The following is a 13,004-nucleotide window of genomic DNA, read 5'->3' as shown; positions in this document are numbered from 1 at the left end:
TTCAGAGGCATGCAGGCTAACAGATTGATGCTGCCTTCACTTTGCCACAGATGCACCCCCTGGCATCTTCTCATAATGATAATCAGGAGTGTCAAGGAACACAGTTCACACTGTGCCAGAGTACATTTCCTCTGATGTTTTGATGTAGGCTGGCAACAAAGTCTAGATAATCAATTTAGTTACATTTATTGGATTTATAAAATGCATAGTAGCCACAAAAAACTGCTTCTCAGTGCTTTCCAACATAAAACAATGCATTTTACAAAATACATGATTCATCAATAGCACACAGTGTAAAGCACCAAGACAATGGGAGTCATCGTTTTTTTAAAAATCTTTTTTTAAAATAATTTTTATACAGTTTATACAAACCTTTTTTTTTAAAAAAAAAATTAAAACAAAGACCAAATCAGACAATTCATAGTACTATCCCCTCTCCCCATCTTAATCTTCGTCCTTTCCCCATGCTGGTCCTTCGCGCGACATATGAATTCGCATTATGCTCAGGAGACCTAAGTGAATTCTATGTCAGTAAGTCTTTCAGTACAGGATTCAGAGGGTGCTATGTTCTTGTCAGTTTCACCTTCTTTCAAACATTTTTTAAAATCCTCAAGAAATGTTACCAAGGCAAACATGAGCCTACGGTCAGACCCTCAAATATCCGTTGCCACCATTCCGCAGCACACAGTGTCTGCAGTTTTGCGAATATAGGTCCAAAAGTGCGAGTTCTCAGGGTACGTAGATGAGGACAGAAAAGTGTTAGGTGTTTCAGTGTTTCTTTGCAGGCTTTGCAGAAACGACAAAGTAACTCTATTTTCGGATTGTGTAAACCTCGTCGTTCTTTGGTGTCCATTAGGTTCATTCTGAACCTCAAGTATGTGGATCTGGATAAGGGGTCCGGAAACTGGGCTAAGTAAGCTTGAAGGTTGCAGTGTGCTCTTGCCTCTCCTGGAACCTTGGCCATCATTCTAGTGTTGCGTCTTTGTTCGCAAGTTAGATGCCAGTCCCAGCTCCACACTTTTTTTTTGCTAGGTCAGGGTTTTCTAACAGCATAGCTGGCTTGATCTCATACAGTTCCAAGATCGCAAAGCAGTATTTCTGCCACATTGTTAAAGTGGTGCAAACAAATTCCTTTTTAGGTTTTAGTATCTTGTATTGCAAGACGGGTGTAATTGCATTTCTTTTCCTGAAGAGGCATAATATGTTCCAACTCACTCTGGCGTGCATAGCTATTAGTCCCAATTCATATCTGATGCAGGCAGTTGACGTTCCACGAGGCAAGTGTAGCACTCTTACCCAAAAAATGTTTTCGAGCGTATTCCAAATCTCATGAGAGCAACCCAATGCATTTTCTGCTCCATAGATTATTGCTGGAACCACTTTTTGTTGATAAAAGGCAACCATGGGTTTTAACGAACATTTCCTATACTGCCTATTGATAATTGCTGCTTAGCACACCAGTTGTCGACATTTGTATTTCGCTAGATCAGCCCATGGAGCATCGTCTATGTTTGAGCTTATTCTCATGCCCAAGTATCGACTGTCACATATAGTATTTATCTTCGTCTTTTCAAGAAACCAAACTTGTTTCTTCTGATTTTTTTTCACAGTCCGTAGATTTTGAAGTGTTAATGTGTCGCATTTTTGTTTGTTGATCTACAGACCATTTCGGGGCACATATACTTCTAGGGCATCCAGTTTACGCTGCAAGCCAATGGCTGTCATGTCTAATAGTATAAGGTCATCCGCGTAAACAAGCCAACTTACATGAGTGCCATTCATCTTCGCTGGAAAAGAGGAAACTTCACTGAAGGCTTCTCCGACATCAGATAAAAACAAATTAAAGATAATAGCTGCCAGCGGACAGCCCTGTTTCACGCCCTTGAATGTTTCTATGGGCTTTGAAGGGTCCCCTGTCGATCCAGCCTGATCCTGATGTTTGTGTTAGAGTGCAGCTCTCTAATAGCTTCCACAAGGCTTGTGGGACAGTTCCATGGTCTTAGTTTTTTCCAGAGGATTCCTCGGTCAACGCTATCGAAAGCGTGAGAGAAGTCTATAAGAGCTAGATGTATTTTTGTGTTTAGTCTTATAGCTTCCAACTTGAAGAGGTTCAGTATTAGGAGGTTAAGACCGCACCCCACACCCTTCACAAACCCAGCCTGTCTGGGATCTATGCGGTTACTTTCACTCACCCACCTCAGCAACATCTGATGTAATTGGGTCACATATATTTTGCCTATGACATCTAACAAGCAATGAGTCTATAGTCACCTGGGTTTGCCCTGTTGCCCTTCTTGAAGATCGGCACTACAATGGCGTTCTCCCAAGATGTTGGGAACGTTTGTTTGTCAAATATTCTTTGGAAGAGTGTCATACAGAAGTCGGACCAAGCCTCTGGGTTACGCTTGATAGTGTAATTCGTAAGGCCGTCACGCCCTGGGGCTCTAGATGCGTTCGCTCTTTGAATTGCAGTTAGAATGTCCTGACGGTCAAACTTTAAGTCCCATTTCGCCAGTTTCGAAGGGTAAAGGTCTTCTGTGCATCCCTCAGCACTGAACATTTCAGCGTAAAAGGCAATCCATGTTGCTTCAGAAATTTGGTTTGCCTGTAGAGAGTCTTGCGGGGCAAATTTGTTATTAATGATTCTCCAGAAGTCCGCTGAGTTTTTATTCCATAATTTGGACATAATTTTCTCAGAATCGTTCTGTAGCATTATGGCTTTGTAGGGCTTACACCAATTTCTGAATGCTTGTTTGATTGTTTTTTTCTTTAGGACAAGCACAGAAGCATCTTTGCGCTCTGTAGATGGCATTCGCAATTCCTGTCGCATCAGTCTTTTGCCCTGTTGTATCTGTAAATGGAAACTGTGTTTATGAGCAAATTCTTTGTGTTTTAGCCCTTGTTTGTGTTCTGTAAAGTCAGTCAGTAAATGACAGTATTCAACCTCATTGTCTGCTTGGTTTAAGTTGGTCACAATTTTGTTTACTTCTACATCAGCAAGTTCAAGGCGTATTCTGCTGGAGTGAACAGACACGCCGTGAGACCAAGCTGGAGTGGATGTCACACCTGATGCATTTATGCTCAATATCACCATGTCGTGGTCACTATGGGTCATTAGTTTGATCTCAAACCAAAGTGCTTGTATGTGTACCGCATCTGACACAAACATGTAGTCCAAGACAGAGTATTGGGGCATTCTTCTCCATTTGGGGTTGACGGGGATGTCGCCTGTCACGTTGCCATTCATCATCGACATACTTCTTGCTTCCATTTCCTGGCACCATTTGGAGGTCGCATCTTTACAGGCTATGGTTACTGCTTCCCCACTTTTCTTGTTTTCATACTTTGTGCACTCAATGTTGAGGTCTCCACAGATGATCAGGTTAGGAGATTCTTCCTCTTCAAAGAGTGCATCTATTAGCATGGTTATTTGGTCAATGAAGAGTGAGGTTTCTATCGCAGAATGGTTCCAATAGACGTTAATGATGTTCAGGTCATCAGGGTCTCCGTCTGGAACATTTACAGTACGAACCCTTGCTGTCTGAATAAATGGAGAGACATTAGAGAATGAGACGATTCTAAGGCCAGTAGATTTCCTTGCCGCAATCATCAGCCCAGCCATTGGTCTTGCTTTTGGTTGTCTTATTGCAGGATTGTGGACAATTTCAAAGTCTTGCAAAATGGGACTTCCAGATAGCCATGTTTCCTGTAAGCAAACCAAATCCATGTCTTGCAGCCAAGGTGTATGAAAAAGGTGACTGAATCCGCTTGTGTTCCACGAGCCCAATTTTATTAGGGTTCGTTTGTTCAACGCCTCACATTATAGAGGCGATTTACCATTTACTGCAACAGCGATCCAAGCCCAATCATTCGTCACATTTAGTTTGTCTGAGTCGGCATCCGCGGCGCTTGGTGAAGAAGATGATCCATTAATGGTTATTTGTATTTGATCGCCGTTTCTAGATGGTATATCCTCCTTCTCGATGACAGGATAGAGTACTGTCTGCGCTTGTTCGAGATCATCAGTTCGGGTGGATTGTTCCACAATAGAACTTTTGCGTACCAGCTTAGAGACAGGCGGCTGTGAGTGGAACTTTTCTCTTCCAGGCGCCTGGCAGTGCTCTTGTAAATGTCAAACTGGAGGGATAGCAGAGTCGGATTAGCTTCTAATATCGTTTCGAAAATTATTTTTGACTTCATGTGCAGCATCACTTTGTCGTCTCTTTTAGCGTTTGTCAGACCCGACACGTCAGTTCTTCACAGTCAAGGCTGCCCGAGCGATCAACGATGTTTGGGAGCACCTTTGTGCGGTAAGTGGTGTCGCCGTATCCTGCACTGACTCGCACGAGACGGTCGCGTTCGCGCAGTCCCATTTAGGCCCTCCCGCCGCCATTGTTTGTGCAGCATTCTCTGTAGAAGCTGTGAGTTCCACGTTTGCCTTTAGGCTTTCGTTGGGCCCAGTGTAGGACAAGACCGCACAAAGCTCCCCATGAGAATGGTCAATTACACTAGTTTCATCAGCATTAAGGATGGGTACTAAGGGCTCAGTATGTAACAATTTCACATTACTTTGGTGGCTTACTTGATTTAGCGCCGCTTCACGTGGCGCTAGTGAGATGTCCAAAGCGGCACTCGGTCCTTCAGGAGGGGTCCAGTTCTTAAGTTGGGCTCATGTTTTTAGCTGTTTCGGGAGGAGGCAGGCGGTAGCCGTTTCAGCTCGGCGACTCATTTCCTTGGACATTGCTGCACGCTTTCCTTGTGAAGCCGCGTTAAAGCGGCCAGACTCTTGAGCCGCCCACTATGCCCACTGCACACAACAGCACAACAGTAGCAGCTCGCCCTTTCGCCGGGGGTCATTCCGAGTTTGGAGGTAGCCATGATGCTATTAGCACCATGGCAACCTCCAAACCCGGGTCCGGGTCTGTGTCCGGTGTTTCTGAATGGGGACTTACCGGGTCATTCCGACCTTGGAGGACCCGGTAAGAAAACCATTCTCCATTCCCATTCGAGCCCCCCTAGGGCCCGCTAATCGTTATTTGTCCATTTAACGGGTCCCGCTAAGAATGGCTGGTCTGGTGGGACCCGCTAATGGACCTCGGAATGTGGCGTTAGGGGGTTAACGGCACCGGCATCCTTATTAAGCCCTTACGACCTAATATATACAACAGGGCTTAGCCATGCTCAGTTGAAATCTAATTAAGGTACTTTGTAAACATCTGTTTTGATGGGGTGGCTCCAAGTGATATGGAGAGATTGTGGCAGAAGGCGACATCCCAGGACTGCAAGCATTTCCCACCAAATGTCTTAGATTTGGCTAACGTGGAAACAAGACAGCGTTTGCTGGAAAAGCAGTCTGGCGGGGTGGTAAGGCACAGAGATGCAAGATACTCAAGCCAAGAACCTCTTTATTGCTTTCCAAAGCATAGGGGATTCGTTTGGCTTAATTATCGGAGGAATAGAAGGCCACCCTATGCTACTCCTCTGGTAGGCAAGGGAGTCACTTTGTTTTAAGCCACAGATTATTTGCTTATAGCTTGCTACTGGACTGGTTTTGAGTTTGTGGGCAAATGTGCTAGGCAGCCCAGATGTTAGGGCAGAACTGGATACCGGAGAGAGCCAGAGCCTGGGTGACAAGAGCAGAATGTTTAAAGACCAACAATCGACATTGTTTAGCATTGAGGATGAACTGGAAAGGAGTACTCCCCTCAAGATTGTTAATTTACGACTTGTATTTTAACAAAGAGTCAACGAGAACATCCAGGTTTAGTACCACCCCAGCAGTCTTCAGGAGATCTCCTAGTTCAGCTGGGCAGATAAAATAGTGCACTTTGGCCGTGGCAGAGGGCTTCTGACTTGCCACAGATAAATGTCCTTCATCCAGGCCTGGACTGAGACCAGCCAAGGGCAGCCCCGAGCCTTGTTGGCTCTGGTAGAGTTGACGTTAAATATCCACTGGGAGTTGTCTTCATACATCTCAAAAACAAGACCAGGCTATTCAATGAGCATACACAGAGGCAGATTAAAGTGACTAAAGAGCCCTGGGGACCCACAGGTGACTGGAATCTCCTTTGACCAATGGGTTCCCAGCCATATTTGCTGGACCCAGTTTATTAGAATAGAATTAATCTGTCTTAGTGCTGGCCCAAAAACTGAAACAGATGTTCCAGGCACTGGGAAATATGCTTGGAGTCCAAGGTATCACATGCAGCAGACAGATCCAGGAGACTCAGCACCACCAGCTTTCCTGTGGGTCCCTGTTTAAGTAACTTTGTTTGTCTTTTCAAGATAGTTGTCTTACACTATTGGTGTGAAAGTCTGATTGAGGATTGTGAAGAAGTCTATGGCTTTCCAATTATTTTGGAACGTTCAGTGTAGCAGTTCTCTCCAGAATGGAAGCCACAAATGGGAGCTGCAATATTGGACAGCGCTTTCCGACAAAGAAGCATCCACAAACACTTTCTTTAAAAGAGGATAATGATGCATTATATACAGCCTGAGTGATTTACTGTACACATGTATCAAAATATGTACTAATCAATAGCAAAAGAGGAAAGATTATATGTATCTGACAATGTTTCCTTAAAAATCTTTGTCAGGCAGTGATCAAATATTGACAGCTTTAATTAATCTTTTAGAAGGCACTTAATACTCAGGACCAGTTTCTAAGTGTGGGGCCAGGATTCGAGCCAGGTTTGCCCTGTTTTGTCTTGCTTCCAATACAATAGTGTTGCCCCTGTGCTATCCTTCCAGCAATAGTGTGTGATGGATTTGCAAAGGTATGTGAACACTAGGAAATTATAATGTAAAAAGGGATTGTTAGTAACCAAGCCGGTGGAGGAATGTTCTGGGATAAAAAAAAGCTGGTCACAAATTGTTAAGTCTGGCTGCCAGAGCGCAGCTATTTTCTGCCAAATCAATATCTTGGCCACAAAAGAATAGTGGCAGCAAAGTGCAGAAAGTTTGAGGTTCAACGTGAGCAAAATGAACTAAGAGGAGACGTTAGGGTAGAGCGCCATCGAAGAAGCTGACTTATGGAATGGGGGGCTGAGCCGAGATAATGGGTGAGATGACATGTTTAACCTTGAGGTTGGCATGTTTGTAGCCAATGTTGTGAGCCCACAAGCAGATGTATTCTTTAAAAGTAAGCTCATTTGCCATTCACAATCAATTGCAAAGGCTCACTGTTTGAGTTTATCAAGGGTGGAAGTGGACCAATGACTGCCTAATTTGCTTACAGATGTTTGACTGAGACTTTTTCAGGAGGCACATGGTGTCCTGTACTGAACTGATGCCCCCTGGCAATTAATTAATCTAGATGATTGCATCAACCCCTGGTATGGAGACTATCTACAGACCTCAGCTGAAACGAATGATGACAATTGGAAAAGCTTTTCTAATCACATTATTGTGTGAAGTATAGCCTTCTTACCTTGACTGCCATGGTATCTGAAGGTTTCCTCTGTTGGTCTCTGGCATCTTCTCTTATTCTGTCTGTTCGTGCTGCTTTTCTGAGTTACCCTGGATTTCAAGTGCAATGTATATGAGCAAACTGAAAAGCTGCTCAACATGGCATGGTCAATCTAGAATGGAGCTTATTGCAATGGCTGTGCCATAATGGTTGACTATAAATAGGATGAGCAGGTGTTTTGAGAGGAAGGTGATGATGCGTGTAACCATATATTATGGCAAAGCTGTAGCTGTTTTTAATTTTCCTACCATATTTTAAATGCATCAACAGATTCACCACACAGTCATCATGATGTGAAATCCTGAATCATGTGCCCTATCTCCCATCATCCCAACTGCCTGCTGTCTCTCTCTCAGCCCTCCCATTACGATGTCCAAATGTCACCCTCTGTGAAACCACTCTCTCTCCATGTTACATTGAATTTCCTGTTGCATCTAGGGTTTGAAACACCCAACTGTGACACAGGCTTGCATGCCAAAAGGTCCACTACACACTTGTGAGTCGTTGCAAAGTACTGACTCCATTTCTCACTCCAGTGTCCTCCCAGTCATACCAGGCAACTCCGCTGCTGTAGGGACTCAGTAGATATACAGCCAACAAGTATGTTGCCTACCGCATGCTCACTGAGAGGGCTTGATGCCTCCCCACTCTCAAGCCACTTTGGTACCTCTTGTATGTGCTGCATTGTCCTCCAGTACTAATCACACTAACCCTGCCCATATCTGCACGGTAATATCAATTATCCCACCTCGATAGGCCAAGAAATGTTGGTTGACAAAAATGAGGTAATGTGAGGAATAGGCATCAAATGTGCAGTTACTTTGCAGAAAAGGGACAATTGCAATCCTGTGGCAGAACTCTCACAGCCTTACAGTCACCTGCAAGCACATTCAAAGGGGAAATTCTGATGCGCGTTGTGCACACACACGCAGTCCTTCTCTCGGTATGTCAGTTGACACTACTCTTGTGGCCACAGCCATCATTCTCGCTCTAGGCACAGTAGGTCACACATTGTCAGAGATGTGGGGGCACAGATAATACTCTGTACTGTAGTGGGGAAATTGTTGACTAGAAAGCATGTGCCCCGTGCTTTCCTTAGAAAAAACAGAATTATAAAATCAGAAAGGACACATTTGAGACTGCACTTTACATTCTCCAGGAAATGCAGCTGGCACAAAGAATAGTTAGTTTCGCAGCACAAGTAGGTGACGGATAAGACTTTAGCTTGCACAATTAGTGTGTTTTAAACAGAATAAACTAAGTGACAGGGAGGCGTGTACCCTGGAAAAGGTCTCACTACACAAGTAGGGCGCAGCATGGCTAATAGGTAGAATGAGGTTGCAGCTTACCCATAGGAAGATATATCATGTGCCTGGTATAAATGCAGAGCAAATGTATCTTGCAGAGAAACATAACATGACAAGCTGCCATTTTAAAATTGCACCAGCTGAGATTTCCGCTTTGCAACTTCAAGAAAAAGCCCAGGTAAGCATGCTTAAACACAAAGGGCCTCATTACGACCCAGGCGGTAAGTTACCGCCTGGGCCGTGACTTTACCACCATGGTGGTTGGCGGACTTACCGCGCCATTCCAAGGTTGGCGGGGGCGGTAAGTCCCGAATCCCCATTTACCCTTCCCCATTCCCATTTTTGCCCCATAGGGCATAATGGGAGTGGGGAAGGCGTTAATTACGCCACCGTAAATTACGGTGGCGTAATTAACTCCATGGTCACTTAGCGCCATGGTTTTTAACACCTGCTAAAAGCAGGTGTTAAAAGCGCCATGGCGCTAAGGGACCTCGTAATTGGCGGTAAGGGGTCGGCGCAGCTAACGCTGGCGTAAACCCCTTACCGCCAGGGTCGTAATGAGGCCCAAACAGTTAATTCAGGGAAAATGCTGTAGCCAGCTACAAGCTAGCTACATTAAAAGCAATGTCAAAAGCCCAAGGCTTCATAGGGGAGTGTTGCGTAGCGTTACAAGATATTATTGTGTGCGTCCAGCTGTCAAGGTAAATTAAGTTACGATAACATGGCAGACCATTTCAAGTCCATGCGAAGGACTGACCATTCCAAGAAGTTCAGAAGTAGGTGACAGATTAATGCCTCTGCGATCGGCTAGGCATGACAGAGGGATGCAAAATGTGACTAGAAAAAATAACTAATTGCCGCAATTAAATTTTAGCAGGCTGAAGGAAGAAGGACTCACAAAATAGTTATTCATAAATGTGTCAGGAACAGGATGGCGTCATCACTGTTGTGAGAACATGTCCTTGAGACTCAGCGACTCATGGCAGGGGATATAACATGGGCTGTTCGAATTAATTAAAACAAGTCAATACGCTTGTCTCTCTCTTATCTACATAAACATGTATGTCATCATGCAGCTAGTTCATGGATAACCAATGCGCACATTGCTTTTTTCACTGCAGAAGTAATTTAGGGCTAACCACTAATATTTGAATATGATGAGTACAACAATTTTTATGTGTGGGATCTTAGATAATGATTGTCCAATCCCTAGTTGTGCTCTTATATGATTCTATATGTAGCTTATAGAGGGAATCAATGACCAGGAGCAATAGGTTTCCAAACTGTGACATTATATTGCATATAAAACATGTTGTTTCCTGTTGAATTGTGAAGAATGTTGGAGTGAGAGCTTGTCTTTTAATCTTGCCTTTCCCCAGTATATTGTAATAAACTGGGTTACCTTGAATTTGGCATACCACAATCACTCTGTGTTGTCTCTTTTTTAACAAATACCAGTTAGAGGGCAATTTGGCCTTGTGACCCTCTTTTCATTTGGCAGAAGAGCTTGGTTAAGGGCTGTGGATGTTTGGGTGCCCTGCCACCCTCCTTTTGTGCAGCGGATAGGTCAGGGGAGAAGATATTCTTTTGTGCACAGCTTAACAGGAAGGACAGCAGGGCCAGCTTTGGAGTGGAACTCTGCCTGGTCTCCCACCGCCCACTAGAAGCAACAGAAGGAGCTGGCAAGTGAGAGTACCCCAGAACCCACAACCCTCAAAGGTCCACAGAAATACATGAGTGTGCTAGGTTCTTGGTAACAATTGGGGGGTTGTATTGTATTTAAGAATCATGAAAAGTGATAAAGGATAGCCCTAGACAAGGTCTTGGAAGAATGAGCAGTAGGTCCACTAAGCGCCCAACCTTCTGTTGAGGGTAAAGTTAATGAGACAGAGAAATGAGGATAGCCCGTGGCAAAATAAAGAAACTGGAAGACAGCTGTATTTTATTGTGTTGTATTGTGTTTTTATTGATAAATTGTTGGTTGCCGGCATTGTGTTGTGTTGTGAGACATGCCCTTTAGAGGTGATTTCTCTTTGTGTGTTGTGTGAGTAGCATATATTATTGTTTGATAAAGGTTAATGGGGTAAGTATGAACATTTAGATTGTGAGTGGATTTTGTTGTGATTCAGAGGTAGTATTTGAATATTGGGGCGTGGTCTTAAGAGAAAAGTGTGAGAAAATTGTCAACAAATATTTCTGTTCTCAATTATCATTATTCTGACCACTATTTTGCATTGTTTATTCTGTGTAAGTGCCAAGCTGCACACTGTTTAAAAGTTGTCACAATGTCAGATACCACAATAACTCACCTATGTGAAGCATTCCCTAGATATAGTGCTCAAATCAGTAAGTGTCATGAGGAGTGGGTGAAAGGGACTGTCATGGACACAAGAGGGCACTTGCTGTACAAATGTGCTCCAACACATGTGCACATACTTACATGCCACACACAAGGGCAGGAAGCTCAAGAACAGTTTAGGGATATTAGAACTCTGGAAGACTTTTGAGGAAGAAACAGAGGAGCCTAAGAAGGAATGGATGCTTAATATGTGTCAGGGGGAGCGCAAGCAGCCCACAGCGCTGCCGTCTCCTCTCTCTGAGGAAAGCGCTTACACACAGTCAACAGCTCTGCCACCACCAGCTGAGGCAGACAGCCACACACAATTTACAGTACTGCTTCCATATGAGAATAGCACACCGGCATTGACCATCCCAGGAATATACTCAATACAAGCAGCAGCTGCAGGGTATAGTAACCCCAGGCATGAATCTCCTGATGAGGAAAGTGATGATAGTAGGAGAAGGGTGAAAGTGGTAAAAAGGAAAGGCGTCATTAGTGCAAATGGCGCATGGCGCAGCTCAGAGACACAGTTAAGGGATGAGGAAAATATAGAGGGCTTCATAGCTTAGAAAAGCTGCTAAAGGAAGCAAAGGAAGAGCTCTGAAGAGTGAGAGGCATGCAGATAGATGGCCACAGGGCAAGAAGGATACCCATAGGTAATGGGGATAGTGGAGAGACTATGATGAAACCAGAGAATGGGGTAGGAGGACAAATATTGTTGAAACTCGATGGGAAAGACATAGAAAATAGCTATGTGAAGGTAGTGGAGTTTGAAGAAACGAAGGAAGCAGCCACGGAGGAAGTAAGGAGGGAGACACAGGAAGAGATAGAGCAAAATGCACAAAGGGAGAAAGAGAGGGTACAGAGAGAAGCAGCAAGAAGATGCAGAGAGAGGAACAGGAAAGACAAACAAGGAAGAGGGAGGTAGGAGCAAGGGATTAGTATGGAAAGAGGCTAAATGAGAAGAACAGGAGAATGGCAAGAGAATAGGAAGACATTGAAAAAATGAAGAAGGAGATACGCTAAACGATGAGCAAAAGTATGATGCCAGAGATGTGGGGAGAAGGGAGTGGGACAATAACCCCTGAGACTAGGGACAGGGATATGATGTAAGCGATAATAAGCAGAACATATGTAAGTAAACCTGTTAAGGGAGTGAGTTTTGATCTCATACTTGAGGAAGACAGGAGTGGAGAAAGTGACGGGGAGATAGATTGGGTAGACAATGATGGTGAAGAGGGGGGAGGAGAGGCAGCACAAGCCCCACAAATGGATACCACAGGACCAGGCGTAGGAAAGATAGCAGATTTACTGGGGCCAAACTTAAGCCTGTATCCACCCCTCACATCAGTACTGCCCATAAATGAAGACAATAAATCCCCATATTTCTTAAGAAACTTGCAAGAAAGCCAGCAACACCGTCTAGCTGAGACACTGAAAACAAGAACTTGCGCAGCACCACCTTTGTGCAAGAAATGGGTAACACAATTCCCACTGCTCCACAAGGGATTAGGGCAACCCCACTATACTCCATGGAATCAGACAGATAAAAAAGAACTTGCTGGATAAGCTGCCATCACTGACAGCAGTGGCGGGCCATTGGATCTACAAGCTAGAACGAGAGACAGCTGGGATAGCATTAGCTATAGGTGACATGAAAAGCCTATTTGCATCCATATTGGGAGACCAGGCAGAGGGTGTGTGGCAGTGGCAGCGAGCAGGCTATTTTGCAGTAACAGAACATAACACCACTAAATTTGATGGTCACCATTTAATAATTGCAGAGATAAAGTATGGAAGACGCTGAGGGTGCTATTTCCAGATCATTCTGACAAGAGTGCCATAATGACTAGGAAGATGGGGCCTACTGAGGACCCTGCTGCTTATA

Source organism: Ambystoma mexicanum, chromosome 1p, assembly GCF_040938575.1.
Source record: "Ambystoma mexicanum isolate Mex_15411 chromosome 1p, UKY_AmexF1_1, whole genome shotgun sequence".
Taxonomy (NCBI): Eukaryota; Metazoa; Chordata; class Amphibia; order Caudata; family Ambystomatidae; genus Ambystoma; species Ambystoma mexicanum.
Note: the sequence above shows the minus strand (reverse complement) of the source record.